Source organism: Schistocerca nitens, chromosome 3 (genome assembly GCF_023898315.1).
Source record: "Schistocerca nitens isolate TAMUIC-IGC-003100 chromosome 3, iqSchNite1.1, whole genome shotgun sequence".
Taxonomy (NCBI): domain Eukaryota; kingdom Metazoa; phylum Arthropoda; class Insecta; order Orthoptera; family Acrididae; genus Schistocerca; species Schistocerca nitens.
Window position 1 is genome coordinate 90,002,834 of NC_064616.1, and position 27,467 is coordinate 90,030,300.

The 27,467-nt window shown below is 43.6% G+C and overlaps 1 protein-coding gene and 1 long non-coding RNA gene across 3 annotated transcripts in view; one reads left to right on the top strand and one right to left on the bottom strand.

Annotated features, from left to right (window-relative positions):
- LOC126248066 (N-glycosylase/DNA lyase) overlaps positions 1-27,467 on the bottom strand; it is a 97,664-nt gene that overhangs the window by 37,512 nt on the left and 32,685 nt on the right. The window lies entirely within an intron of this gene.
- Positions 793-26,966, top strand: LOC126248067 (uncharacterized). Its single transcript, XR_007545409.1, has 2 exons — positions 793-1,016; positions 26,608-26,966. It is a non-coding gene; the product is annotated as an uncharacterized LOC126248067 (long non-coding RNA).

A 27,467-nucleotide genomic window follows, 5' to 3' on the forward strand; every position in this document is an offset into this window, starting at 1 on the left:
TAACACGTCTGAACTCCATACAACCCAACATCAAATTCACTATAGAAACCAAATGAGAGGGAAGACTACCATTTATGGATGTCACGGTCAAGAGAAGGGCCGATGGGACCCTGGGCCACAGTATATATCAGAAGAAAACACACAATGCTCTATATTTGCATACAGACAGCTGCCACCACTGTGCACAGAGGAATAGGTTACTAAAAGTGCTAGTACACAGGGTACCCACCAACTCAGATGCAGGGACTCTGCCCCACAAACTGGAACACTTCAGAACTGTGTTCTGAAGAAACAGTTACTCAGAATGACAAATTAGACATGATCTCCACCACTGAACCACAGTACAACTTGTGGAAACTGAAGAAGTCATGTAGGAAGAGGTATCCACTGCCTTTATACTGTACACTAGTTCACTATCAAGAAAAATCTGACGCATGCTGAAAAAGCACTGTGTAAAAATTGCCTTTTGCTTGCCCAATAAAACACGGACATTATTGAGGAGCATCAAAGATGACCGCAGTTTGTTGAAGGCCGAGGCTCATAAGATTCCGTGCCAATGTGGCAAGACATATGCCAAACAGTATGCACTACCAGAGATCGATGCCGAGAATGGTAGTGGCCCACTTCACTAATGTATACCACAAAGTCGGCAGTCACAGAGCACTGTCTGTCTGAGAAATGTGACGGAATACAAACGTATCATGATCTTACCACAAACTTCAAAATACTGGGACAGTATTTCTGAGAGGCAATTGAAATTTGTAACACAGTCATTCTTATCAAACTAGGTCTGCAGCTATAATCTCAGCAAGGCTTGGGAACCAGCATTAGATCTAAGTAAGAAGATACTCGCCAAACACAATTATCTGGCAACCAGGGCAGCCAAAGAAATCACACATACGCTGATGCCATCACCTCCAAGGCCGAAAATGCGTGCCCTCGGGTACGGACCTGACCGCCAAAATATTGTGCCCATCTGACGCTATGATCCAGCAGTACACCCATGGACTCTTTAGGTATTTTCCTCTTTTTTATGTATTTGAAAGATGATAATTTACTGATTAAAATTATATTCTTTATTTGGAAATATATGTGTACATGCTTCTGCTGTAACAATAAAATTATTTTTATTGAAATTCATTAACAACTTTTTGCAAAAAATGGCAATAAAAAATTTATATTTTTATTGTTAATATGTGCCATGCAATACCACATTCTTTGAAAAAGAGAACTTTCAATTTAGCAGGTTCTATAAACAATGCTTGTGTTTTCACCTGTGTTTCTAATTCCTCCATTGCAGTAATTTTATAATTTTGTCATCTCAAAAGCAACAATCTCAAAAAGTCTGAGATTTCTTCCGGAACTTCATATTTTGAAAATCTAAACATGTCACACTGGTTCTGGAATCTCTCTCTCTCTCTCTCTCTCTCTCTCTCTCTCTCTCTCCTTCTCTCTCTTTTATCAACTCTGGGACCAATGTGATAGAATAAAAGCAATGAATTAAAGTTGGATTCCACTGGGCAACACTGATTTCATTGCATAGAACTTCTGAACATTATTAGGGTGAAACGTACCAACAGAATCCAGATTTGAACTCAGAAAAATCCTATCACATCACGTTTGCTCACAAATTACAGTTTACAAATTTCCATTATGTGAAATTTTCTGAGCCCTTGTTTTACAGAACTTGCAAATTAACGTTTATTTTTAAGTCTAATTGTGCATGTTCTTTTGTCTTAGGTTTGACAGCATTGTATAGCTTTGAAGCAGTGAATTCCAGTGATTAATTCAAAATGTCACATCGGGGTTGCAAAACCAGTCCTGACATTTTCTGTTTCATGTGCAGACACTTTATTCCTTCGAAGCAGCAATGAAACGTAACTACATTTTAGAAGAAAGCATATTGTTCTTATTTTGATCTAGAGCTCAGCGACCAGGACAAATTGTGGGCTCCACACAAAGTATGCAGGACATGTACCAAACAACCTGAACAGTTGATTGAGAGGGGTTATTGGGCCAAACGGCGAGGTCATCGGTCCCACAATTACAAAGTTACTCAGAGAAGATAGAGGGTCCACTGAAAGTGGATGGATCCCATCAGGGGAGTCAAACTATAAAATGAAGTTAAAACACACACAGTAGAAGGTATAGAGGTTAGACCAAACGTAAAAACTGGAAAAAAAGAGTAGTGTTTCCACAGGGGAGTGGCCATGTAATCCCAGAAGGAGAAAACATGAAGAGAGGCAAGGCCCCTTGCTGCAGGAGTAATGCATAACCTTATATCTGGAAATAAAAACCACTTTCACAGAGGAAACTGAGGACCAGTTCAATCATCTGTGAATTGTCTGCTAATATTAAAATTAAGGAATCTGGAAGACTATACTTAGTATGAAGGGCCAAAAGAAGGGGACATTCTACCAATACATTGGATACCGTCAGTTTGGCTCCACAACCACACTGTGGGAGTGGTTCATTACGCAGAAGGAAACAATGGGTGAGCCTCATATGACCAATGTGTAGACGGCATAGGACAGTGGACTCCTTCCAAGAGGAGCAGAAGGAAGAGCACCAAACTGCAGTAGTCTCCTTGATTGTGCAGTTTATTACTGGGAGCAGTTGTGCACCAGATATCATTCCACTTTTGGGCAAGGAGAGATTTGACATAGATCCACATATCTGCAGCTGGAGTCGTGGAAGGGTGGGGGGGGTGGGGGGGGGTTAAGTACCAGCTTGTTTAGCCAAACGGCCAGCCAGTTCATTCCCTGGGATACCTACGACTTGGAACGCAGAGAAAGACAACTGAGCGAGTGGCATGGCCAAGGGCAGAGATAGGGTCACAGATAGCAGAGACCAAGGATGACGAGAGTAGCATCGGTCGACTGCCTGCAGGCTGCTCATTGAGTCAGTACATATTAAAACACTGTGGAGGGAGACCTGAGTAACAAAATGAAGGGCCCTGGTAATGGCGAGCAGCTCTGCTGTGAACACACTACATTATCCCAGCAATAAATGGTGTTCGAAGCCAGGAGGAGACATGAAAGTGTATCCCACTTCATTTGTCATTTTAGAACCATCAGTGTCCATGATGGTAACACCATGGAACTCTGCAAGGATGGAACGTACAAGACCCAGGAAGATTATAGATGCCACAGAGACCGTAGGACCCTGCAATAGGTCAGTCATAATCTGTGGTCTAAGAACCATCCAGGGAGGGGGGGGGGGGGGGAAGAGGTGGGGGGTGTAAGAGGAAATACATGGGGCGCATTCCAGTGAGTGGAGATGGAGGTCCCGACAGAGGGAAGTGAGGCACATTCCAACCAGCAATCCCAACCATAGGCGGTGATCAGGAGGGAGACGTCCCTCGTTAGCAAGGAGGACAGGGTACACAGGAGGGTCAGGGAATCTGCAAGTGGCGATTGTGTAAGAAACCAAGAGTTGGCTCTTTCATATTTGTAGAGGGGGAATCCCTGCTTCTGCGAGGAGACTGTCAAAGGGACTAGTGTGAAAGGCACCAATAGCCAGACACACCCCACCATGGCCAACAGGATCAAGTATTGTCAGACTGGAAGGAGCTGCTGAGCCATAAACCTGACTACCACAATCTAGTCTGGACACCACCAGAGCATGGTAAACATGGAGAAGAGTAGCACGGTCTGCACCCTAAGATGTGTGGGCCAGGAGGCGGAGAGCATTAAGTTTACGCATGCATGTAGTCTTCAGGTGGCAAATATGGAGCAGCCACGTCAGTTTTTTATGAAAAATAAGGCCAGAGAAACGGGACTGTGTTACATCAAGGAACTGGTCACCTACATAAAGTTCTGGATCAGGGTGTATTGTGGGTCAACATCAAAAATGCCTAACCTGCGTTTTGGAGGGAGAAAACTGGAAGCCATGGGAGACAGCCCATGCGGAGGCCCGTCGTGGTGCCTTGAAGCCGGTGCTCAGCAGATGCTACTGAGTGAGCGTTGCACCAGATGCAAAAATCATTGACATACAATGCTGGGGTAATCAGATGCCCAACAGAGGTTACAAGCCCACTGATGGCTATGAGGAAGAGTGGGACACTTAATAAAGAGCCCTGTCGGATAGTGTTCTCCTGAATTCTAGGGGTGCTAACTGAAGTGCCAGGTGCCAAGCTGTGTCATATGCCTTACGTAGGTCAAAGAAGACCTCAACAACGTGTCGGCGGTTAGTAAAAGCCTATTGGGTTGCAGTTTCCAATCTGAGTAATTGGACAGTTGGAGATTGTCCTTCCTAGAAGCCACACTGATACGGAGACAAAAGGCCCCAAGAATCGAGTACCCAACATAATCGGAAACTAACTATCATCTCAAGCAGTTTACAAAGTATGTTTGTCAGGCTAATCTGGCGGTACCTGTGGAGAGATGTTGAGTTCTTCCCAAGCTTAAGGACAGGGATAACTTTACTGTCTTGCCATTGCAAGGGGAAGGCACCCGTGAACCAAATAAGGTTGAAGGTCCTGGGCAGATGTTGCCTCTGCGTAACATCCATGTGCTGAATCATCTGGTTGTGGATGGAATCCGAGCCTGGGGCCATGTCAGGTGAAGTAAGAGCCTGCAAGAATTCCCATTCAGTGAAGGGTTCATTATAGGGTTCAGCTTGGTGAGGGTTGAAATAGAGGGGGTCTGTTCAACTCGGCGTTTCTGGCAGAGAAAGGTAGCAAGATTGGGAGAGGACACCAATGCAAAGTGTGTTGTGAGGTGTTCTGCACGGACCAATGGATCAGTACACACAGCACCTTGGATGATAAGGCCCTGGACAGTTGACTGTCACTGATGGCCCAGAAGGTTACGGAGCTTGTGCCAAACCTGCAACGAAGAGGTATACGTCCCCAGGGAAGAAACATAGCGCTCCCAGCATTTCTTTTTACTCTGCTTAATAATTGATGTGTCGGCAGCTGGGCCAACACCTTGTAAATAGAGGTGGCTTAAAGGGCACACGAGACTAACGCAGACGGGCGTGAAGTACTGGGACAGGATACATAATTAATGCTATGAAGAAAATAACGGAGCTTCTCATATACTTATCTTTAATGTCTTCTTGTACATCTTTATGGTGAACACAAGTGAGACTCTAATTACAATCACTGTAAGGCTAATGGCGCCTTGCTAGTTCGTAGCCATTAACTTAGCTGAAGGCTATTCTGTCTCTCGGCTAATGAGAGAGAAAGGCTTCGTACGTCTAGTCGCTAGCTCTGTCGTCCGTACAACTGGGCTGAGTTCTAGTCAGTCTCTCGAGACCTGCCTTGTGGTGGCGCTAGGTTTGCAATCACACAGTGGCGACACGCGGGTCCGACATGTACTACAGGACCACGGCCGATTTAAGCTACCACCTAGGACGTGTGGTGTCTGGCTGTGACACCACAATAATGTAATAAGCCTTAGCATGGAGACACTTAAAAGTGAGGAGGTTGGCGTGTGAAGGGTGTCGTTTAAATCACTGTAGCGCCCTTCGGTGGTCCTGGACAGCAACTGCTATGTCCTTCATCCACCACAGTAATGGTTGACGACGAGGGGGACCTGTGGTTAGTGGAACAGCACTGCCATCAACATGAAGAATAGTGGTAGAGATGCCCTGAACAACTTCATCAATGTAATTTGAGAGATAGGTGTCAAAGTGCACAGCAGACATATATGAATGCCAATTGGCTCTGCGCAATGCCCAATGTGGGAGCTCACCTGCCTAGCAGCAGCACGGAAATAATAGAATCACCGGAAAGAGGTCACTGCCACAAAGATCATCATGGGGTGACCAAAGCACAGAAGCCACGAGAGTAGGGGAGGAGATTGTGAGATCGATAGCAGTAAAGGTGCCATGAGTGGCACTGAAGTGGGTAGGGGAACCATTACTGAGGAGACACAAATCAAAGTTGTTCAATTAGAAGACCCTTACCTGTCAAAGTGGCACTCCCCCACACGGGGTGGTGTGCTTTTGAAGTCCCCGAGGAGAAGAAACTGGGGCAGGATTGCTGCATTAAGGTAGACAGTACAACATAAGGAAGTGGCCTACCTGGAGGGAGGTAGACACTGCAAACTGTGATTGCCAGAGTCATTTGAAGTCTTCTCACTATTGCTTCCAGGTTGGTATGAAGAGAGATCCAGTCCCTAATGAGATAAGTGTGAACCAAAGTGGAAACCCCTCAAGACACTATCCCGGGGCAGGCCCGGTTCTGATAGAATGCCTGATAGCCACGAAACATTGAAAAGTGGTCATCACGGAAGTGTGTTTCTTGAACAGCAAGAACACAGAGTAGGAGGAAACAAGGCATTGTATTTCTGGTGGTGGTAGTGGTAAGTTACTATGGGACCAAACTGCTGAGGTCATCGGTCCCTGTATTTCTGGTAGGTGGTGATAATATCCATTGCAAATCCACTGGAGTATCATGTCGTGCGAGTTCATGTTAGACATAAAGAAGCCAACGGGAGGTCATGTCACTCGGCCAGTGGTCATTACCAATGAGAATGGGGTGACATCTATAAAAACTGGGTCTGATTCTGGATGAGGAGGGGGGGGGGGTGAAGCCCCCGAGGAAGACTCATCCTTTGACTTGCACTGCTTCTTCTTCTCCCTCAGAGGCATTATCAGTAAAGCAATCAGTGACAGTGCGGTTGGGATCAGACAGAGGGGGAGTGGCTTTGGGGCCCTCTGAGCTTGGGTCTTTCGTCCGACCCAAGGGTGCAAGCTTCCTATCCTGAGAATGCCGGGGAGCGGTGTTCCAAGAGGGAGCCCCATCCTTAGCAGGAGCCAGAGAAGAGGATGCCTTCCCAGGCCAAGGAGGAGTGGTTCCTGTGGGGGAAGGGACAGAAGCTGCCTATAATGAAGAAAGGGAAAGGTGGGAGGATGGGTGTAAGGGGGTGGATGACGAGGGGAAGGCATAACTGAGGCCAAGGTAGAGGAAAAATTTACTGGGTGAAGTCCGTCATACTTCTTCTGGGCCTGAAACGGTCAAGGATTTTTTTCCCTGAATTCTTTTTTCCTTCATGTACACTGGACACTCCGGTGAGCAGGGAGAATGGAGACCAGAGCAGTTTATACAGTCAGGTGGTGGGGTGCAATGGTGGTTGGGTTGGTTGGTTGGTTTGGGATATAAGGGACCAAACTACAGAATCATCAGTCACTTTTTCCAGACGTAAGCAAGGCTCAAGGTGCACAAATACCCAACACCACACCTAAAAAGAAAACGAATGGAACGAAGAAAAAACGGGGAAAACATACACTACAAGGAAACGTGGAAGAAGGTATTAAAACCATAGAGCATATGGTCTGGGCTGGCTGATAACAATAAAAAAAAGAGGATGAGCTAGCCACTCTGTAACACATTAAAATATCAACCCCAAAAAGACAAGGCGAGATGAACAGAATTAGGGAAAAGACGACCAACAAGACAAACAAATGCAAAGAAAGTGTGACAGAGTTAAAATTGAGGGAGGGTGGCGACCTCAGAGAGAAGGCTAAATACCCACCCTTAGCTGGTACGATAAAAACCTCCCTCACGAATAAAACATATAACTAAATTTGCTGTTGAGGCATTGTTGCGCAACACCAAGGTAGGGTGCTAGGAAGGTTAAAAGTCCACTGCAGAGTGGCTAAAAGTGGGCAAGCAAGATGTGGACGACAGTCATACGAGAGCCACGGTGACACTGAGGTGGGTCCTCGCGACTGAGGAGGTAGCCATGTGTTAGCCACATATGGCCAACGCAGAGCCGGCATAGAACCACATTGGAGGTCTTTCACACATTCGTAGGCCCCTTAAGGGCACATAGTTTGTTGTGCATACTGAGATTATACCATTCCATCTCCCAAAGCTGAAAAACCTTGCGGCGTAATAATGATCGCAGGTACAGGGATGCCGATCTCCAGAAGTGGTTTCCACGTAGCCTGTTTGGCCAGCCTGTCAGCAAGTTCATTTCCTGGGATTCTGACGTGGCCTGGGGTCCACACAAACACCACGGAACAACTGGACCATTCCAGGGCATAGATGGACTCCTGGATGGTCGCTACCAAAGGATGGCGGGGGTAGGACTGGAGGAGCAGTACGAAATGCAGAAGTCATCTGCATACAGAGGTGAGACAGAGGGGCCTACACCTGCTGCTAGACCATTAATGGCCACTAAAAATAGAGATACACTCAATACAGAGCCCTGCGGGACCCCATTCTCCTCAATATGGGGGGAACTATGGGAGGCACTAACTTGGACATGGAAAGTATGGAGCGATAGGAAATTTTGAATAAAAATTGGGAGTGGGCCCCGGAGACCCCACTCATATAATGTGTCAAGGATATGATGTCGCCAGTTCGTGTCGTAAACTTTTCCTAAATCAAAAAAGATGGCAACCAGGTGTCATCTGGAAAAGGCTGTTCGGATGGCAGACTCGAGGGAAACTAGATAATCACGGGTAGAGCGACCCTGGCAGAAACTGCCCTGGCATGGAGCCAGTAGGCCATGTGACTCCAAGACCCAACACAATGGCCATCTTACCATACCTTTAACAGCCTACAGAGAATGTTGGTGAGGCTGATGGGCCAATAGCTATCCACATCAAGCGGGTTTTTACTGGGTTTGAGCACTGGAATGATGGTGCTCTCCCGCCTTTGCGATGGAAAGACGCCATCGCACCAGATCCAGCTGAAGATGAGGAGGAGATGTCACTTGTAGTCGGACAAGAGATGTTTGATCATCTGACTGTGGATCCGATCTGGCCCAGGAGCTGTGTCAGGGCAATGTGCAAGGACACTGAGGAGCTCCCACTCTGTAAATGGAGCACTGTGATGTACAGTGGACAAGAGGGCTTTCCTTTCCATCCACCGTTTGAGGGCGTGAAATGCTAGGGGATAATTCTCTGACGCGGAGGCTCGAGCATAATGCTCAGCAAAGTGCTCGGCAATTGTGTTTGCGTCAGTAGATAACACGCCATTGATGTTAATGCCAGTAACACCTGTCGGTGTCTGCTACCCACAAACACATCTGATCGTCCAGACTTGGGAAGGTGACGTATGGCACCCAATGGTCGAGACGTACCTCTCCTAACACGCCTGTTTCCGTCTTTTTATTAGCTGGCGAATATGGGCATGGAGCCGTTTAAAAGCTATTATGTGCTCAGGGGAAGGGAGCCACTTATATTGCTGTAGAGCTCCCCGACACTCTTTAATGGCCTCAGTGATTTCCAGCAACCACCAAGGTACTGACTTTCACCAGGGGCACCCTAAAGAACAAAGGATCGTGTTTTCTACTGCAGAAACGATCATTCTAGTGACCTGCTCAACTAACACATTGGTGGTACCATGTGGGGGAGATTCAACAGTGACAGCAGAGGTGAAAGCTTCCCAGTCTGCCTTGTTCAAAAGCCCACCTTGGTAGACGTCCAGGGGAATGGCACTGGGGTAGTGACAGGAAGATGGGAACGTGGTCACTGCCGCACAAGTCATTGTGGGCTCTCCAGTGGACAGATGGGAGAAGTCCTGGGCTGCAGAGGGATAAATCAATGGCCGAGTAAGTGCCATGAGCCACACTGAAAGGTGTGGAGGCACCTGTATTTAAGAGTCAGAGGTCAAGTTTAGGCAGGAAAGTTTTGACATCTCTGCCACGGCCAGTAAGCACAGTGCTACCCCACAAGGGGTTATGGGCATTAAAATCTCCCAAAAGTTGGAAAAGTTTAGGGAGTTGATGAATCAGTGCAGCCAATGCATTCTGGGGTACTGCACCATCTGGAGGAAGATATACATTGCAGACAGTTATTTCCTGTGTTGTCATCCTGACAGCCACAGCTTCAAGAGTGGTTTGAAGGGGCACAGGTTCACTGCATACTGATTTCAGGACACAGACACAAACTCCACCTGACACTCTCTTATAGTTGCTACGGTTCTTGCAATATCCCCTATAGCCGCGAAGGGCAGGGGTCCGCATTACCTGGAACTAGGGTTCCTGGAGGGCAATCCAGCAAGCAGGTGTAAAGCTTAACAGTTGCCGTAGCTCAGCTAGGTGGTGGAAAAAACTGCAGCAATTCCACTGGAGGATGACGTTATCGTGAAGCACCCAAGGAGGCAGGTTATGCCTCAGGGTCACCTGCTGCCACCGACTGAGTATTTGTATCCATTCCTATTGTGGATCAGGCATCAGTGAGATCCAAGTCCTCAGGGGATGCTAAGATCTCCACCACATACTCAGGTGCAGAATTGGTAGGGAGTGGTGGTGTTGGGGGCCACCGAAGGGCCCTTTTTCTTAGCAGACTTCTTTGTTTGCTTGCCCTCTCGCTTTTCTTTAGGGGGCCTGCTGGGAGAACTACTCTGAAGTAGCTTCAGGCACAGACGAAGACAGTGAAGCTCTTTGTCCAGCAGCTTTCGGCTCCTTTAGCCACTGCCGAGTGTCCGCTATGGCATTAGTGGAGACCTTGTGAGAGAGGGTCCCAAGGGAACCCTTCCACATGAGAGGACCTGGAGGAGGCTGTTGCTTCTCCGGCTGGGGAGAGGGGTATGACGTCCCCTGTGTTTGGGGGAGCCTTGCTCCAGAAGTAGGTACTTTGGGAGCACTGGAAGGAGATTTTCCCCTACCACCAAGGGGGCCAAATGTTCATGGCACAGAGTGTGGTACGACTGGTACTTGTGATGGCGATGGTAATGTAGCTGCAGCGTATGTGGATGTCAACCAAATGGGGTGTAATTGTTCTTGTACTACATGATTTTCTGCTCCTTTTGGAGTACTGTGCAGTCTGGTGAGCAGGGGGAGTGCTTGAAACAAGTGGGAGGGAGTATCTGGATGCAGTGGACGTCCACAGTCTTGAAATTTGATGTTGGAAGTGCAGCGGGAAGACATGTGCCCAAATTTCCAGCACTTACAGCACCACACAGGGGGAGGGACATATGGTTTAACATCACAATGGTAAACCATCACCTTCTCCTCCTCAGGCAATGAATCAACCTCAAAGGCCAAGATGAAGGCACTGGTAGCAACCCCGTTGTCTTTGGGTCCCCTGTAAACGCGCCAGATGAAATGAACATCCCGCCGTTCTAGATTTGTGCGGAGCTTGTCATCAGACTGCAAGAGGAGGTCTCGATGGAAAATAATCCCCTGGACCGTGTTGAGGCTTTTATGGGGAGTGACAGAAACAGAAATATCACCCAGCCGGTCACAAGCGAGTAACGCCCGGGATTGGGATGGGGATGCTGTCTGAATCAAGACTGCACCGCTTCTCATCTTGGACAGTGCTATCACTTCCCCAAACTTATCCTAAAGATGTTTAACAAAAAACTGAGGCTTCATAGGTAGAAAGGAGTCCCCGTCCATTCTGCTACAGACTAAATACCGAGGGGAATATGTCTCTCTTCTTTCTGTAGCCCTACATTCCTCCCATGGGGTAGCGAGGGAGGGAAATGATTTAGGGTCATATCTGTCAGCATTGCACTCAATCTTGCCCTTCTTAGAGAATGCTGGCCCCATACAGTCACCAGCAAGAGATGACTTAGTCTGCTTCATTGCGGGTCATCCGTCCTTATGCCACCCACTCCAATCAGGGGCTCTCCCCATGGACGCCACCCAGTCACAGCAAAGGCCAACTGGCATGATGGCCACTGCCAGGAGTCCTGATGGCCCAGGAAGACAGGCATCTACTCCTTGGCATATATGGGGAGTTTACAGCTCAGGCACCAGCAGTGCGATCTGTGTTGTTGGGGGCTGCCACCAAATGGGTACATGATGGTCCTACCACAACAGACTGGCTACTGTGCTGGATATTGGGAGCAGAAAAATCTAATATTGTCATGGGGGTGAAAGAGGACAGGAGACAATGGAAGGAGATGACATACCCTGGAAAGTGTCAATGTTCAAATAGTTGAATTGCAGGTGGAAATGCAAAGCAGTGACAAGAGGTTCAGTAGATCGAATCTAAGGGCACTACGGATAACTCATGCACCATGTAAGGTGTCCTTCCCGATATGGAACGTACTTCTGCAGAATTTGAAAGTGGCAGGTCAAACCATAAAATGGGACCTGAACTTTAAGGGCCGAAAAGCGTGAGACTCCTTTTAGTCACCTCTTACGACAGGAAGGGATACCTCGGGCCTATTCTAAGCCCCGGTGCAAGGGCTTCCCACACGAAGAGGGTGGCCACAGTTATCACAGATGGGAGTGGCATTGCATGGCCAAACTTGAGGCAATGGAAGCAATGCATGGGAGGTGGGATGTACGGTTTCACATTGCATCTGTACACCATTACTTTCACCTTCTCAGGCAGGGTAACCCACTCAAATGGCAGGATGAAAGCGTCAGTGTCTACACGAGGGTCCTTAGGGCATCTCTGACAACGCCGGACGAAATGAATACCACGTCGTTCCAGATTAGACCTAGGTTCATCGTCAGACTGGAGGAGAAGGTCCCTATGGAAGATTACACCCTGTGTCATATCGAGTGAGGAGCGACGGTCACGGGGATGTCGACTACATGGTCGCAGGCACAGAGGGTGGCCAACTGACTGGCAGAAGTTGTCTTTATAAGGAGAGAGGCAGATCTCATCTTGCTTAATGACTCAACTTCACCAAACTTGTCTTCAATATGTTCCACTAACAAAAGGGGTTTAGTGGTGGCAAAAGTCTCCCGTCAGTCCTAGTACAGACCAGGACGCCGGGAAAGGGTTTCACCTCAATCCGGCAGGCCTGGCCCGCCTCCCATGGGGTAGCCAAGGAGAGTAAGGCTGGGAATGCAGAAACAGCAACTGAGACGGAACTATGTCGAGGAAGAAATGTGACCGCAGAAGAGTGGCAAGAGAGTTGAACACGTTTCATGTTCCAAATGTCTGCTCCTAACAGGAGCTTGCCTTGTGGGCACCACCCAGCCACAGCAACAGCTGCCTGGCAAAACAGTCATTGCCAGGAATTCCGATGGCCTGAAAAGATGGGCAATTACTCCTAGGCTTGCACAAGGCCTTCACAGCACGGGTACCAGCAGTGTGATCCCTGTGGTTGGTTGGTTGGTTTCGGGGAAGGAGACCAGACAGCGAGGTCATCGGTCTCATCGGATTAGGGACGGATGGGGAAGGAATTCGGCCGTGCCCTTTCAGAGGAACCATCCCGGCATTTGCCTGGAGTGATTTAGGGAAATCACGGAAAACCTAAATCAGGATGGCCGGACGTGGGATTGAACCGTCGTCCTCCCGAATGCGAGTCCAGTGTCTAACCACTGCGCCACCTCGCTCGGTGATCCCTGTGGTGTCAGGGGACTCAGCGAAATGGGTACATAACAGCCCCACCACACGGACTGGCTACCGAGCTGATGGCCTAGCAAGGAGGCGAATGGGCTATGGCTGGGGAGGGAGGGGAAGGGGGGGGAAGGGAGAGGGTGAGGAAGAGGGGGAGAGGAACCCATGCCAAAGATGCTAGGGAGGGAGTTCTTCCCCATGTGGCTCACACTACAGATTTCAAATTCAGAGATGGAGGTCAAACCCCTGAGGGTGACCAAAAAAGAAAATCCAAAAAGGAAGAGGAAAAGCAACCAACCAAAACTGCAGGATAAAGCAAAGACATGAGGATATCTGGGCCAGCATGAAGAAGAACACCAAGAGAGGGAAAGGAAGGGGCCAAGGGATAGGAACAAGGACAAGGAAGGTGAAGGTAAACCAGCCCAGAAAAGAATAAAGGCTGCAATAGCTCGGGGACCCGTGCGCACTACACGCATACCCGCATAAGAGCGCTAGGCCTCCTTTAGGGTGTCTACGATATGGTGAACAAAGTAACCGTGGAACAGACTTATTTTTGCTCCTGCAATCTGACAGGGTATAATGTAAGAAACAGACACAATATAACATACCTAAACATTCAATTTGCTATTCTACCCATGTCCCATGGTTCAAATGTCCCTGTCCCAAAAAGACCAGACAACTTTTCTGCATCTACATCTAAATCAGAAATCTGCAGTAGTGAAGTAGGTAGTGACTACGAACCACACGATGCTTCAAACATATCCAGACCTTCGACTCAAGCAAAATTGAATGATCTAATACGTAATCTTGGGCTCTCAAAGGAATCTGCAGAAATACTGGTTTCAGGGCTTAATGAATAAAACTGCTCTGTGTGGAGACTTCATACAGTTGGCACAGAAAACGAGAACTACAATTTGCTCCATATTATTCAGAAGAAGATGAACTAATATTTTGTAACAACATCGAGCAAATGATGCTTAGGATGGGACTACCTAATTAAACCCTAATGAATGGAGACTTTTTATTGGTGTGTCAAAATGCAGTTTGAAGAATGTCCTCCTACATAATGGGAATTTATTTGCTACACTTCCACTTGGTTATCCTGTGATTCGCAAAGAGTTTTATGAAAATTTGGAACCACTATTGACTAAGACAAAATATGAAGAACATAAATGGCAAGTGTGTGGAGTTTGCAAAGTTATCTCACTCCTGTTGGGTCAACAGTTAAGTTCTACAAAACACCCATGTTTCATTTGCGAATGAGACAGTTGGTCAGTGGCACAGCACTGGGTTCAGAAGGAATGGCCCCAAAGACAATGGATGTTGGTTCAAAAAATTGTAAGAAGAGTCTTACTGAGGCATTTCATGTACTCTTACCTCCTGTCCATATTAAATTAGGGCCCACAAAACGATCTGTTGAGGCCTTGGACAATGAAGGGCATTGCTTCTTGTACATTAGTGATAAGTTCCCTGATTTAAGCAATGAAAAAGTGTAAGAAGGTATATTTACAGGAACAGATATCAGGAAGCTGCTTTATGATGATACTTTTGACAGAAAAATGAATTCCGAGATACAGTTACAAAGTTTCTAGGTAACACAAAAGGCCCAGAGTACAAATACTTGGTACACAAAATGTTGAATGCAGTCAAGGAACTTTGATGGAATGTGAGTCTCAAGGTCCGCATGATACATTCTCACTTGGACTACTTTCCTAAGAACCTTGAGGATTACAGTGAAGAGCATAGGGAGAGATTCCGCCAAGATCTAGGGAATTAAAAACGAGATACCAAGGTAGCAGGAGCATCACAATGCTCACTGACTACTTTTGAATGATGATTAGGGACACATCAAGAAGGGCTTATAAAAGGAGCCAATCAGAAGCTTCACATGCAAAAAACAAGCTCATACTGCATCTTTGCTTACCTAACTGTATGTTTTACAACAAATAAGTTGTCTCTAAAACGTCAGAGTACATATGGTGACAAATATGTATGCTATGATGGTTTTGCGTAAAATTTTCTAACTTACAATATTTTAATTTTTGTTTATAAACATGTGGCTTGTAGAGATACATAAAATTGACAATACTGAAATATTTAGTCATTTCTAACAGTGAATGCATTATTATTTTTCTTAAAAAACTGTAAGAGAAGTGTGTCTTAAAACCACTGCATCTGTGTATTGAATGTTACACTAATCTCTGTTCTGGAAAGAAATCTGAGATGATGCAAGGAAACATTTGCAGATTTGGATTCAGCACACCTGAAATATATTAAGAACCATCTCAAAATTTGTGCATTGTTCAGAATGTGAAAATTTGTTGCCCAGTGTTATGGATGAATGTTATTTTGAATTGTCTTTGCATCTACATCTACATCTATACCCATACTCCGCAAGCCACCTGACGGTGTGTGGCGGAGGGTACCTTGAGTACCTCAATTGGTTATCCCTTCTATTCCAGTCTCGTATTGTTCGTGGAAAGAAAGATTGTTGGTATGCCTGTGTGTGGGCTCTAATCTCTCTGATTTTATCTTCATGGCCTGTTCACGAGATATACGTAGGAGGGAGCAATATACTGCTTGACTCCTCAGTGAAGGTATGTTCTCTAAACTTGAACAAAGGCCCATACCGAGCTACTGAGTGTCTCTCTTGCAGAGTCTTCCACTGGAGTTTATCTATAATCTCCGTAACGCTTTTGCGATTACTAAATGATCCTGTAATCAAGTGCGTTGCTCTCCATTGGATCTTCTCTATCTCTTCTATCAACCCTATCTGGTACGGATCCCACTCTGATGAGCAGTATTCAAGCAGTGGGCAAACAAGTGTACTGTAACCTACTTCCTTTGTTTTAGGATTGCATTCCCTTAAGATTCTTCCAATGAATCTCAGTCTGGCATCTGCTTTACCGATGATTAATTTTATATGGTCATTCCATTTTAAATGACTCCTAATGCCTACTCCCAGATAATTTATGGAATTAACTGCTTCCAGTTGCTGACCTGCTATGTTGTAGCTAAATGATAAAGGATCTTTCTTTCTATGTATTTGCAGCACATTACACTTGTCTACATTGAGATTCAGTTGCCATTCCCTGCACCATGTGTCAATTCGTTGCAGATCCTCCTGCATTTCAGTACAATTTTCCATTGTTAAAACCTCTCAATATACTACAGCATCATCCGCAAAAAGCCTCAGTGAGCTTCCGATGTTATCCACAAGGTCATTCATATATATTGTGAACAGCAACGGTCCTACAACACTTCCCTGCGGCACACCTGTAATCACTCTTACTTCGGAAGACTTCTCTCTATTGAGAATGACATGCTGCGTTCTGTTATCTAGGAACTCTTCAATTCAATCATACAATTGGTCTGATAGTCCATATGCTCTTACTTCGTTCATTAGCAGGTGTACCGGTAAGAAATGAGCGGTAAGATACAAATGTGTTGATAGGGAACATTTGTTGTGAACGAGCCTTAATTTTTTTTGTTTGGTTGGTATGACATCTGTCAAAGATATTTAGTATACGTCAAGTCATGGAACAAACAACATCATATGTTTTCATGGTGTTAACAATGTCGAATTTTGTACCAGAAAGTGATGATTTGCGGAAAGCATTAATTTTTTGTTTTCATTTGAAAAAACGTGCTGCAGAGTCGCATCAAATGCTTGTTGAGGCATATGGTGATCGTGCTCTATCAGAAGCAACATGCAAAAGATGGTTTCAACGGTTCAGAAATAACGATTTTGATGTAAGAAATGAAGAACGTGGAAGACCACCAAAAAAGTTTGAAGACGCCGAATTGCAAGCAATATTGGATGAAGATGATACTTTGAGTCAGAAGCAAATGGCAGCAATGCTAAATGTTGCACAACAAACAATTTCTGACCGTTTGAAAGCTATGGGAAAGATCCAAAAGTGTGGAAAATGGGTGCCACATGAATTGAATGGAAGAGAGATGGAAATCCGAAAAACCATTTGTCAAATAGTGCTTCAAAGACATGAAAGAAAATCAATTTTGCATCGAATTGTTACTGGCAGTGAAAAATGGATTTATTTTAAGAATCCTAAATGGGAAAAATCGTGTGTTAATCCGGGACAACCACCAATATCAACTGCAAAACCAGACTGATTCGGCAAGAAGACAATGCTCTGTGTTTGATGGGATCAGAAAGGTGTGGTGTATCATGAGCTTCTAAAACCCAGTGAAACTGCGAATACTAATCGCTACAGACAACAAATGACCAATTTGAACTATGCATTGATCGAAAAAAGACCAGAATGGGCCAGAAGACATGGCAAAGTAATTTTTTTACACGACAATGAACCTGCACACAAAGCAAAACTGGTTCAGGATACAATCAAAACACTTGGCTGGGAGCTGCTACCCCACCCGCCGTATTCAACAGACGTGGCCCCTTCCGACTACCATTTGTTTTCATCAATGGGACACACATCGGCTGAGGAACACTTAGACTCCTACGAAGAAGTCGAAAATTGGGTGTCTGATTGGTTTGCTTCAAAAGACGAACATTTCTATTGGGGTGGTGTCCACAAATTGCCAGAAAGGTGGTCAAAATGTATAGAAAGCAATGGTCAGTACTTTGATAAAATGTTTTTGCTTTTCAATTCAAAATTAGAAACACGCTCATTTCATACCGGTACACCTGGTAAACGACTAGGGGGACTGTATCAAACACATATCAGAATTCAAGAAACATGATATCTACCTGGGAAACCATGTGTACGGCCCTCCAGGTCTTGTGGACGAATAGCGTGAGCTGTGTTTTACACGATCGTCTTTTTCGAAACCCATGCTGATTCCTACAGAGTAGATTTCTAGTCTCCAGAAAAGTCATTATACTCGAACATCACACGTGTTCCAAAATTCTACAACTGATCGACGTTAGGGATATAGGTCTATAGTTCTGCACATCTGTTCGACGTCCCTTCTTGAAAGCGGAGATCACCTGTGCCCTTTTCCAATCTTTTGGATGCTATGCTCTTCTAGAGACCTACGGTACACCGCTGCGAGAAGGGGGGCAAGTTCCTTCACATACCCTGTGTAAAATCGAACTGGTATCCCATCAGGTCCAGTGGCATTTCCTCTTTTGAGCGATTTTAATTGTTTTTCTATCCCTCTGTCATCTATTTCGATATCTAGCATTTTGTCATCTGTGTGACAATCTAGAGAAGGAACTGCAGTCCAGTCTTCCTCTGTGAAACAGCTTTGGAAAATGACATTTAGTATTTCGGCCTTTAGTCTGTCAGCCTCTGTTTGAGTACCATTTTGGTCACAGAGTGTCTGGACATTTTGTTTTGGTCCACCTACCGCTTTGACATAAGACCAAAATTTCTTAGGATTTTTTGCAAAGTCAGTACATAGAACTTTACTTTCGAATTCGTTGAATGCCTCTCGCGCAGCCCTCCTCACACTACATTTCGCTTCATGTAATTTTTGTTTGTCTGCAAGGCTTTGGCTATGTTTATGTTTGCTGTGAAGTTCCCTTTGCTTCTGCAACAGTTTTCTAACTCTGTTGTTGTACCACGTTGGCTCCTTTCCATCTCTTACGATCTTACTTGGCACATACTTATCTAATGCATATTGTACGATGGTTTTGAACTTTGTCCACTGATCCTCAACACTATCTTTACTTCAGATAAAACTTTTCTGTTGAGCCGTCAAGTACTCTGAAATCCGCTTTTTGTCACTTTTGCTAAACAGAAAAATCTTCCTACCTTTTTTAATATTTCTATTTACGGCTGAAATCACCAATGCTGTAACCACTTTATGATCGCTGATTCCCTGTTCTGCGTTAACTGTTTCAAATAGTTCGGGTCTGTTTGTCACCAGCAGGTCTAATATGTTATCGCCACGAGTCGGCTCTCTGTTTAACTGCTCAAGGTAGTTTTCAGATAATGCACTTAAAAAAATTTCACTGGATTCTTTGTCCCAGCCACCTGTTATAAACGTTTGAGTCTTCCAGTATATATCTGGTAAATTAAAATCTCCACCCAAAACTATAACATAGTCGGGAAATCTACTCGAAATATTTTCCTTCAGGTGTTCTGCCACAACAGCTACTGAGCCAGGAGGCCTGCAGAGACATCCAATTACCATGTCTGAGCCTGCTTTAACCTTGACCTTCACCCAAATTATTTCACATTTCGGATCTCCATCAATTTCTTTCAATATTATTGCACTTTTTATCTCTATAAACACGGCTCCCCCTTCACTGTCCAGCCTTTCTCTGCAGTATACGTTCCAATCTGTGTTTAGAATTTCATTACTGTTTACATTTGGCTTCAGCTAACTTTCTGTCCCTAGTACTACGTGGGCATTGTGACCGTTTATTAATGAGAGCAGTTCTGGGACCTTTCTATAGACGCTCCTTCAGTTTACTATTACCAAATTAACATGGTCATTCCCTGTTGCATTTTGCCTACTGCTACCTTGTCGCGTCTCAGGAGGTATCTTTTCGGGCCTAGGGAGGGAGTTCTCTAACCTAAAAACCCCACATATGCACTCCACACGTACTCCGCTATCCTTGTAGCTGCTTCCTGCATGTAGTGCATGCCTGACCTATTCAGGGGGACCCTACATTTCTCTACCCGATAGCAGAGGTCAAGAAATTTGCACCCCAGATCTCCGCAGAATCGTCTGAGCCTCTGGTTTAAGCTTTCCACTCGGCTCCAAACCAGAGGACCGTGGTCGGTTCTGGGAACGACACTACAAATAGTTAGCTCAGATTCCACCCCCGCGAGTGAGGCACATATAGAAAATTCCAAATTATTAACGGTCTTTGGTAATATGTGGAAGCTTCCACATAATTCACGAATGTTAGCAAACCTTGCAAAACAATTTCAAAAAGCACTAGAGGAAAAATAATGATATTTCAAGGTGTACACGCGGACAAGGAAAAAAATTCCCGGAATTTTCCCGGATCTCCTGGTTAACAATACATTTTCTCTCGGGTGACAGTATACTTTCCATCAGAACTGTAAAACTTATCAATCCTTTGAATGGATATGGTTTTATACAGCAACGTAGAATTTCTCGGCACTTTAGAAAACGAAACTCCGGGGGGGGGGGGGGACATGTTTTGAAAAGATCTTTGATATGCAGCAACACGTACGCTGCATATTCTTGTATTTAGAAAGTATAAATTCGAATCCCAAAACAGCAAAAGTTAATGCTTTAAGTTACTATACACAGTGTTGCTACAAGAAAAGCAAAGCTTTCGTATACAATATTTGTCTTGAAGATTAACAAGCTACAAGAGAAGCTAAGCTTTCACATATAATGTTGATCTGTTTAGGGCATGTTACACTTTAAGATACGTCGCACAAATAAGCCATTAAAGTTTTTAATACCGATATAAATCTTCTGGGCTCAAAATTCTTCTAAGTGGCTCGTCATCAAAGAGTTGATTTGCCGGCCACGGTGGCTGAGTGGTGCTAGGCGCTTCAGTCCGGAACCGCACTGCTGCTATGGTCGCAGTTTCGAATCCTGCCCCAGGCATGGATGTGTGTTATGTCCTTAGGTCTGTTAGGTTTAAGTAGTTCTAAGTTCTAGGGGACTGATGACCTCAGATGTTAAGTCCCATAGTGCTCAGAGCCATTTGAACCATTTTTGAAAGAGCTGATTTTTAAATGAAATGTGATTTAAGAAATTCATCATACATTCTCGCACATAGTTCATCTTGCATAAAAGGAAATTTACTTTGAAATTAATGCTTTTGGACCCACAATTCGCAATATTTTCCCGCGACCTGTTAGAAATAGATTTATTTCAGCAGTTGCCAGAGAGCGCCAGATAAAGAGGCATCATCGCGCTTGCGCAGCTACGGTGAGGAAGCCTGTATTTTCGTGAAACATTAAAAGATCTTACTTACATAATGTCATAAAAGAAACAAGACATCAGAGGATGCTCCAAGGGTGTCAGATTTCATGAACCATACTAAAATGCATAGTTCGCCTTAAAGCGCACATTCATATGTCCAGATTCCCAATGACGTAGGCCTCGACCTGATATTAAGCTTTTCGGTATGGTTTTTGGGACGTAAATTGTCTTGGAGTATGAGTACTGTATTATCTCATGTTTGGTTCTTTATTATGGCATAATGTGCTAGAAGATGAAAACATGCACTTGAAATGCAGTGAACTTTTGAAACTAGCCAATAGTGTGGAATTAAACACTTCGTTTCAAATAAATTTACTACCTCAGCAGGAAAGCTTAATAAAAGCCAAATTTCTTTAGCAAACCGACAAAAATAACTTTATTGTTCTGCAAGGCGATTAATGCTTGACTTGTCAGAAAGGTGGAAATAAAATAAAATCTGAAACTAGTAACATATTTTAGCCTTCTGTAATTATGTGAATGTATTTTAATTCACTTGATATGTCACAGCCACAGAAATCCATCTTGTTTTCATTTAAATGATGACTAACTGAAAACCTCAGCTGCCGACAGGTGTTGCTGATACACCTCCATGTGGACAGCTGAAAATGTGTGCCCTGACAGGGACTCGAACCCGGGATCTCCTGATTACATGGCAGACGCTCTATCCATCTGAGCCACCGAGGACACAGACGAATAGCGCGACTGCAGGGACTTATCCATTGCACGCTTCCCGTGAGACTCACATTCCCAACTGTCCACAATTCTACATATGTATTGTACCTTATAGACATTTGCCCAACCACTCATTACTCGCGCACACTTTGGCGATTCCCGTAAGAGTTTGGGCAACCTGTGCGCATTCGCACAGATGAAGGTCAATGGCTGGGTAGCGTTTAACTATATATACGAAGACAGTAACTTGTCCCTTCGGAAGTCCCTGCAGTCGCGCTATTCATCTGTGTCCTCGGTGGCTCAGATGGATAGAGCGTCTGCCATGTAAGCAGGAGATCCCGGGTTCGAGTCCCGGTCGGGGCACACATTTTCAGCTGTCCGCATGGAGGTATATCAACAACACCTGTCGGCAGCTGAGGTTTTCAGTTAGTCATCATTTATTCCAGGGAAAAGCTGCACGGTCATCAACAGTAACTGTTCTTTCGAGAACAAGTTACTGTCTTTGTATATTGTTTTCATTTGACGTGAGAGCAGTAAATGAAGAGGAAACAGAAAAATCACTAGATGTAAACACGGATCAGGTAGAGACTACTAACCCCCCCCCCCCCCAACTACAACTCAGACTGCTCTGTGCACCAGAACGTCAATAAAAAAAAAAAAAGACTTTTCAAAAATAAATTCATTTTGTAGCACACATCTTTTGGAAGAGTCTGATACATAAAACATATATCTTCGAAGAAATGTAAGACATATTATTTGGTCTTTAGTGTGCCAAAATGCAGTGCCACGCCTCTTCAAACAACATTCTTATACTGCGCGTCACTGTATTTCGCTCTGTGGAACTCAAACGTGTATATTTTGCAATGGATGCCATCAAACTATTTCAGGACAGTGGAAATTAAAATGTCCTGTACTGCCTCTCCTGCTCCCAGTTTTACATCCTGCCCCTCTAAAAAAATAAAAAAATCGCAATTAATACTTGATGGGATTATTTGTAACGGGGAGAACAAGAACTCTTCAGAAAATCTGGACTCTTTATTGCCTATTAACTAATAACTTGCTCTTCTGTGTAACATAAAATTAAATATAGGATACCTAAAACCAGTAAAGACAAGAGACAGGCAAGATAGTACACATTTCTTCAAGCCTTAGGTCCTAGCGATTTTTCTCTCTAATCTTGCCGCAGCTTTACATGGCGTGCTTTGCATTCTGCGAAAGAATTATTACCTCATCAATGTTCATCAAACATTTTGCTACATGAAAAATAGAAATGTCGCCATCTAATACTGAAAAAGCTGTTAATACAAATAGTATCTAAGACTGGTGTAGTTTCTCAATCTGATTATGTCTATTTTGTAACTGTGTCCTGGATTAAACAAAATAGGTCTTTCCAATATTACAGCAATTGTAACACACACCAAATAAGCCAGACTGTTTTGGCAATAATGATCATTTTTATAGTATGACAATATAATTCAGTACCAATACGAAATACCTATTTGGTCTACTACAAGCAAAGAGCTTTATGTTAGGAAATAGTTTCACATTTCATTCATACACTCCAGTTTCTCATGCACGAGACCGAAAAGTAGTAGAACAAAATTTTTGTGTAAATTTTGAATCGTCACATTCTTTCATAATTTGTGTGATGTCCCCGTTTCTTCTCCTTCCTCGAACCTAACAATCTTGTCATCACTAATTCTGTAACTATTCCTACCACTGTCAAAACTCATACCCCTGTTAACTTTACTAACCCTGCCACAATCACCGGTTTAGTTATCCAGTGATAATTCTCCAGTTAGGAGTTATTACGTGTTTGTACAATGCGTTTTCCGCACTACTCCCAGAATGGAACTTATGCGGCTGCTAGGCGGGGACTACAACTGGCCCTGTCTAGTGTAGTGATATGGCCAAAAATTTTCTGTCAGAATTTCACTTTCTTGGATACACTGAGAAGATAATACATAATCTTCCTTACCTGTAATTCCTGTTAAGTCATTTATTCACACTCTGGTAGACTGAATCTATGGATTTCGCTAGTAATTATAACAACGCTGAACTTTTGCAAACCGAATCAACCACAGAAACAAGCAGCAGTTGGCATTCACCAGTTCGACTTTATTCCGCTCAGCTCGTATAGCCCTGTCCCGTTCTGTCTGCAAGAAAGTTAATTTCTACATGTGACGAGGATTCCCCTGGTAGAGACATCACGTACACTATGCATGCATTCAAAAATCAACTTAGAACGTGTTCAAAAATGTCCAAAAACCAGCAGGGGTGCGTTTCAAAATCATACGAATAATTGATAGACCTATGTGTGCTGGATGCTAGGTGCTTTGTGAAACAAGGTTTTTTTTCCCTGAAGAATATAGATTTGTCCCCTCCCTCCGAAACTGCCGCCCGGTTCAGATACCACGGTTTGCAGCCCCCATGTGGCGGGTTGCTGCTACTGCTGCTTACACAGCCAACAGCCACATTTCTGTAGCCAGAAGCGGGAAAAGGTATTACACATACGCAACTCAACTGCGTGTGTGCATGAGCCCACTCGTAACTGCTTAAATGAATCTAATGTAAACAGTTGTGACGTCACGCTCATCAGATGCAATTTGTTGTTATGAAGCACTGCACAGTCTTCCTTGCCGTTGGCAGGCGCTTCTACGTGCACTGTGTTATTTTATATGGCACATTTCCTTTGCAATTTAAGTTTTATTTTCGTTTTTTTCTCTTGTTCATGTTTTAATGGTGTAGTGTTATTCTGCAGCAGTGGGATACAGTAAATATCCTTTGTTAGAGTATCGGTTCTCACCAGTCAAAACTACAAAAATTTAACTGAAAACCATAACGAAAAATGCCCAGAATTCTAAGAAATTCCCAAGTTTTTCCCAGTTTTCTCCCGGATGAAAAAATTCCCGGATTTTTCCCAGATTTGCCGGTTGTCCCGAGTCATATACACCCTGTAATTAAATAATTTAAGTAACTAATGAACATAATGCATTTACTACTAGTTTTATGGTTGTGATTTTGAAGTAAAAATTGTTTTTCCAGGTAATTTCAGAATGTAACAGAATCTTCTAGAACCATCTGAAGCCATTTAAATAATCCTGTGTGTTTTGCCTATCACATATAGAAGCTGTCAACAGGCAAACAAAGTGAGCAGTTCACTAAATTTGCCGTCCAGTAGTTCCTGTAAACTTCATGTGCCGCATGGGAGAAGCAATTCAGTAAAAAAACTTTTTGTCATTGATACCTTCATTGACAAACTTGGAAAATGGACAACGAAAGCAAAGCAATAGCACAAAAAGATCTCAATAAATTGCAACAAAGTATTGAAGTGTTAAGTGCTTCAATGTGGTTTTGCTGAGAACTGATAAAGAGATTCTGCCAAGGGAAGAACATGAATATCACTGGAGGAATGGAGAAGTTCCAGTTTTCACAAGAGTGACATATTTCCAAATAAGATTTCAAGTGTTACAGTTATAAGTGGCAACAGAGGATATGACAGCACATGCATTCACAAGCACAAAAGTTCATCAGCATTTTTGATGGTGCCCCTAATCGCTGCAAAAATTACTGCTAACTGTTTGAATTCATGAAGTTGCTTATGGCAGTAGAGTGGGTACACAGTGCTCCTGGTGACAGGAAGCAGCATTGTGATGGCTTAGAAGGTCTTCTGAAGCTCCATGCCACAAAACAATTTTTACAGACCGAGTACAGCTGCAATTCAAAACGCTGAGATTTTTACACGAATAGCTAAGTCATACACATCCAAAAGGGATGCTGAAGAATTCTGTCAACAGGAAACAGAAGAATATTCCCACCAGACTACCCCTGCGAAAGAGCTTCAGACAACAGGTATGACCAAAGGTAATGGTCGGGCTATATTCCATGATTTTCCAGGAGTAAGAAAGAAGAAAGTTCACTTGTCTGACCACGACCTCACACATAGAAGAGGAGTATTTAGATTCACAGCCTATAAATAAGGCTGGCTGTTTGTATGAATGTAACACTTGAATTGTAGAAATATTACTCGAGTTTAATGAAATCTCTGAACTTCCATGCTAGCACATGGACTAATTGCTGGTTATAATTTCCAGCTGCAAGACAGCACGACTACCACCAGAGTTTACTTCCAATTCCCAATCTTCAGATGACTGCAGGTAACTCAGACCCTATTGATGCAATGGGATGGTATCACTTTATATCAAAGAAAGATACTGAACCAGTTGAACACACATTTAGTTCAATGAATTGCTAATTTCATGTGTTACTGTTTGGGATTTATACACTGCATAAATTTTGGAAGATTTTAGAATGTCTGAAAGCTGTGTGTATTAGATACCTTTAAAAATTAAAATTTTATGTAAATTAAGACTGTATTTTGCTTTCCTGAGACAAATATGTAAGAATATGGTAACTGGACTGGTTTAAGGTATGGCAAAAATTTTAATTGTTTAAAAAACCCTTTGAACTGAAAAGTGGAAGTTCTCGGTTTTGAAGACTGTAGTACTGTATGAGACTAACAAACTGTGTACAAAATGTTTTAATTACTTTACAAAAATTATTAATGTTGCCTGAAGTGCCATCTTCAGCAATTTGCATCTCAAGCCAGGAATTTGCTTGGTCATATCAAAGAACGAACTGTGGGTTTATTAAGTTTTCTTTAATTTTTTAACCACAGTTAAATTCAATAACATCTGAGTCTAAGAAGGTAACATTATCTATCACTGTCAGAAATGCTATGTACAATTCCACAATCATAATAAAACTCAATAAACATAGCCAACGAAACTGATATGATTTTTTTTTTCCTTTTTCCTCTAGTGAACAACCTTGAAAAAGGCTTCAACATGGTACATCATCCAGTCCTACTTGAAAAGATACTACAAAATGGTAAAGAAGGTACTGCTCACAGCTGACTCTACAGACACATAAATGGACAGAGGATGTTAGCTGAAGATCGTAACTATACAGTACCCACTCTGGTTAGGTTGTATGCTCGCAACCAAGTACACTACGAAAAATGTACGGGGTTCTTCAGGAATCAACATTTGGTTTTATATTGTTCATATTTATTTATAAATGATCACCAAGACTACATTTCTTTCAGTGTGTTGATGACATAGACGTTACTGTAAAATGGCAGGAATGGTATAGTACAAGATAAACAGCAACGGAAATGATTTCTTGGTTCAAATCTTGCCTTTATACACATAGGTTGCTCATTATGGTTAGCCAAATATCCACTCAAGATAAATGTCAGTTTAGCAAATAACAAGCATTAACAGTATAGTCACAGAAACAAAGTTTCCTGGACTGTACACCACTAACAAACGTACAAAACTCATACTAAAAAAAGTGGCAGCTAAATCTCAGCAGAGTTTGCTTTATGCTACAGGCAATTAGATTTGTAGGCCTACAGGCTGAAGATGCGAATGTACCACATACTCTTAAATCAATGATGTGTAGCAACGAGTCCCAAAACCATTTTCAGATTTAAAAACATATAACTAATACTATTAAACAGAAGACTGAACATTGCAGGTTACTTTTCAGGTAACACAAATTTACCAATCATTGTCTAATTTGCTTCATAAGACAAAAATTCAGACACACTGCTTAGAAAAAAATGGGCTCTGAATACAGGCTCTAAAAGTTGTGTGGAGATGGTGTTAAGTATATAG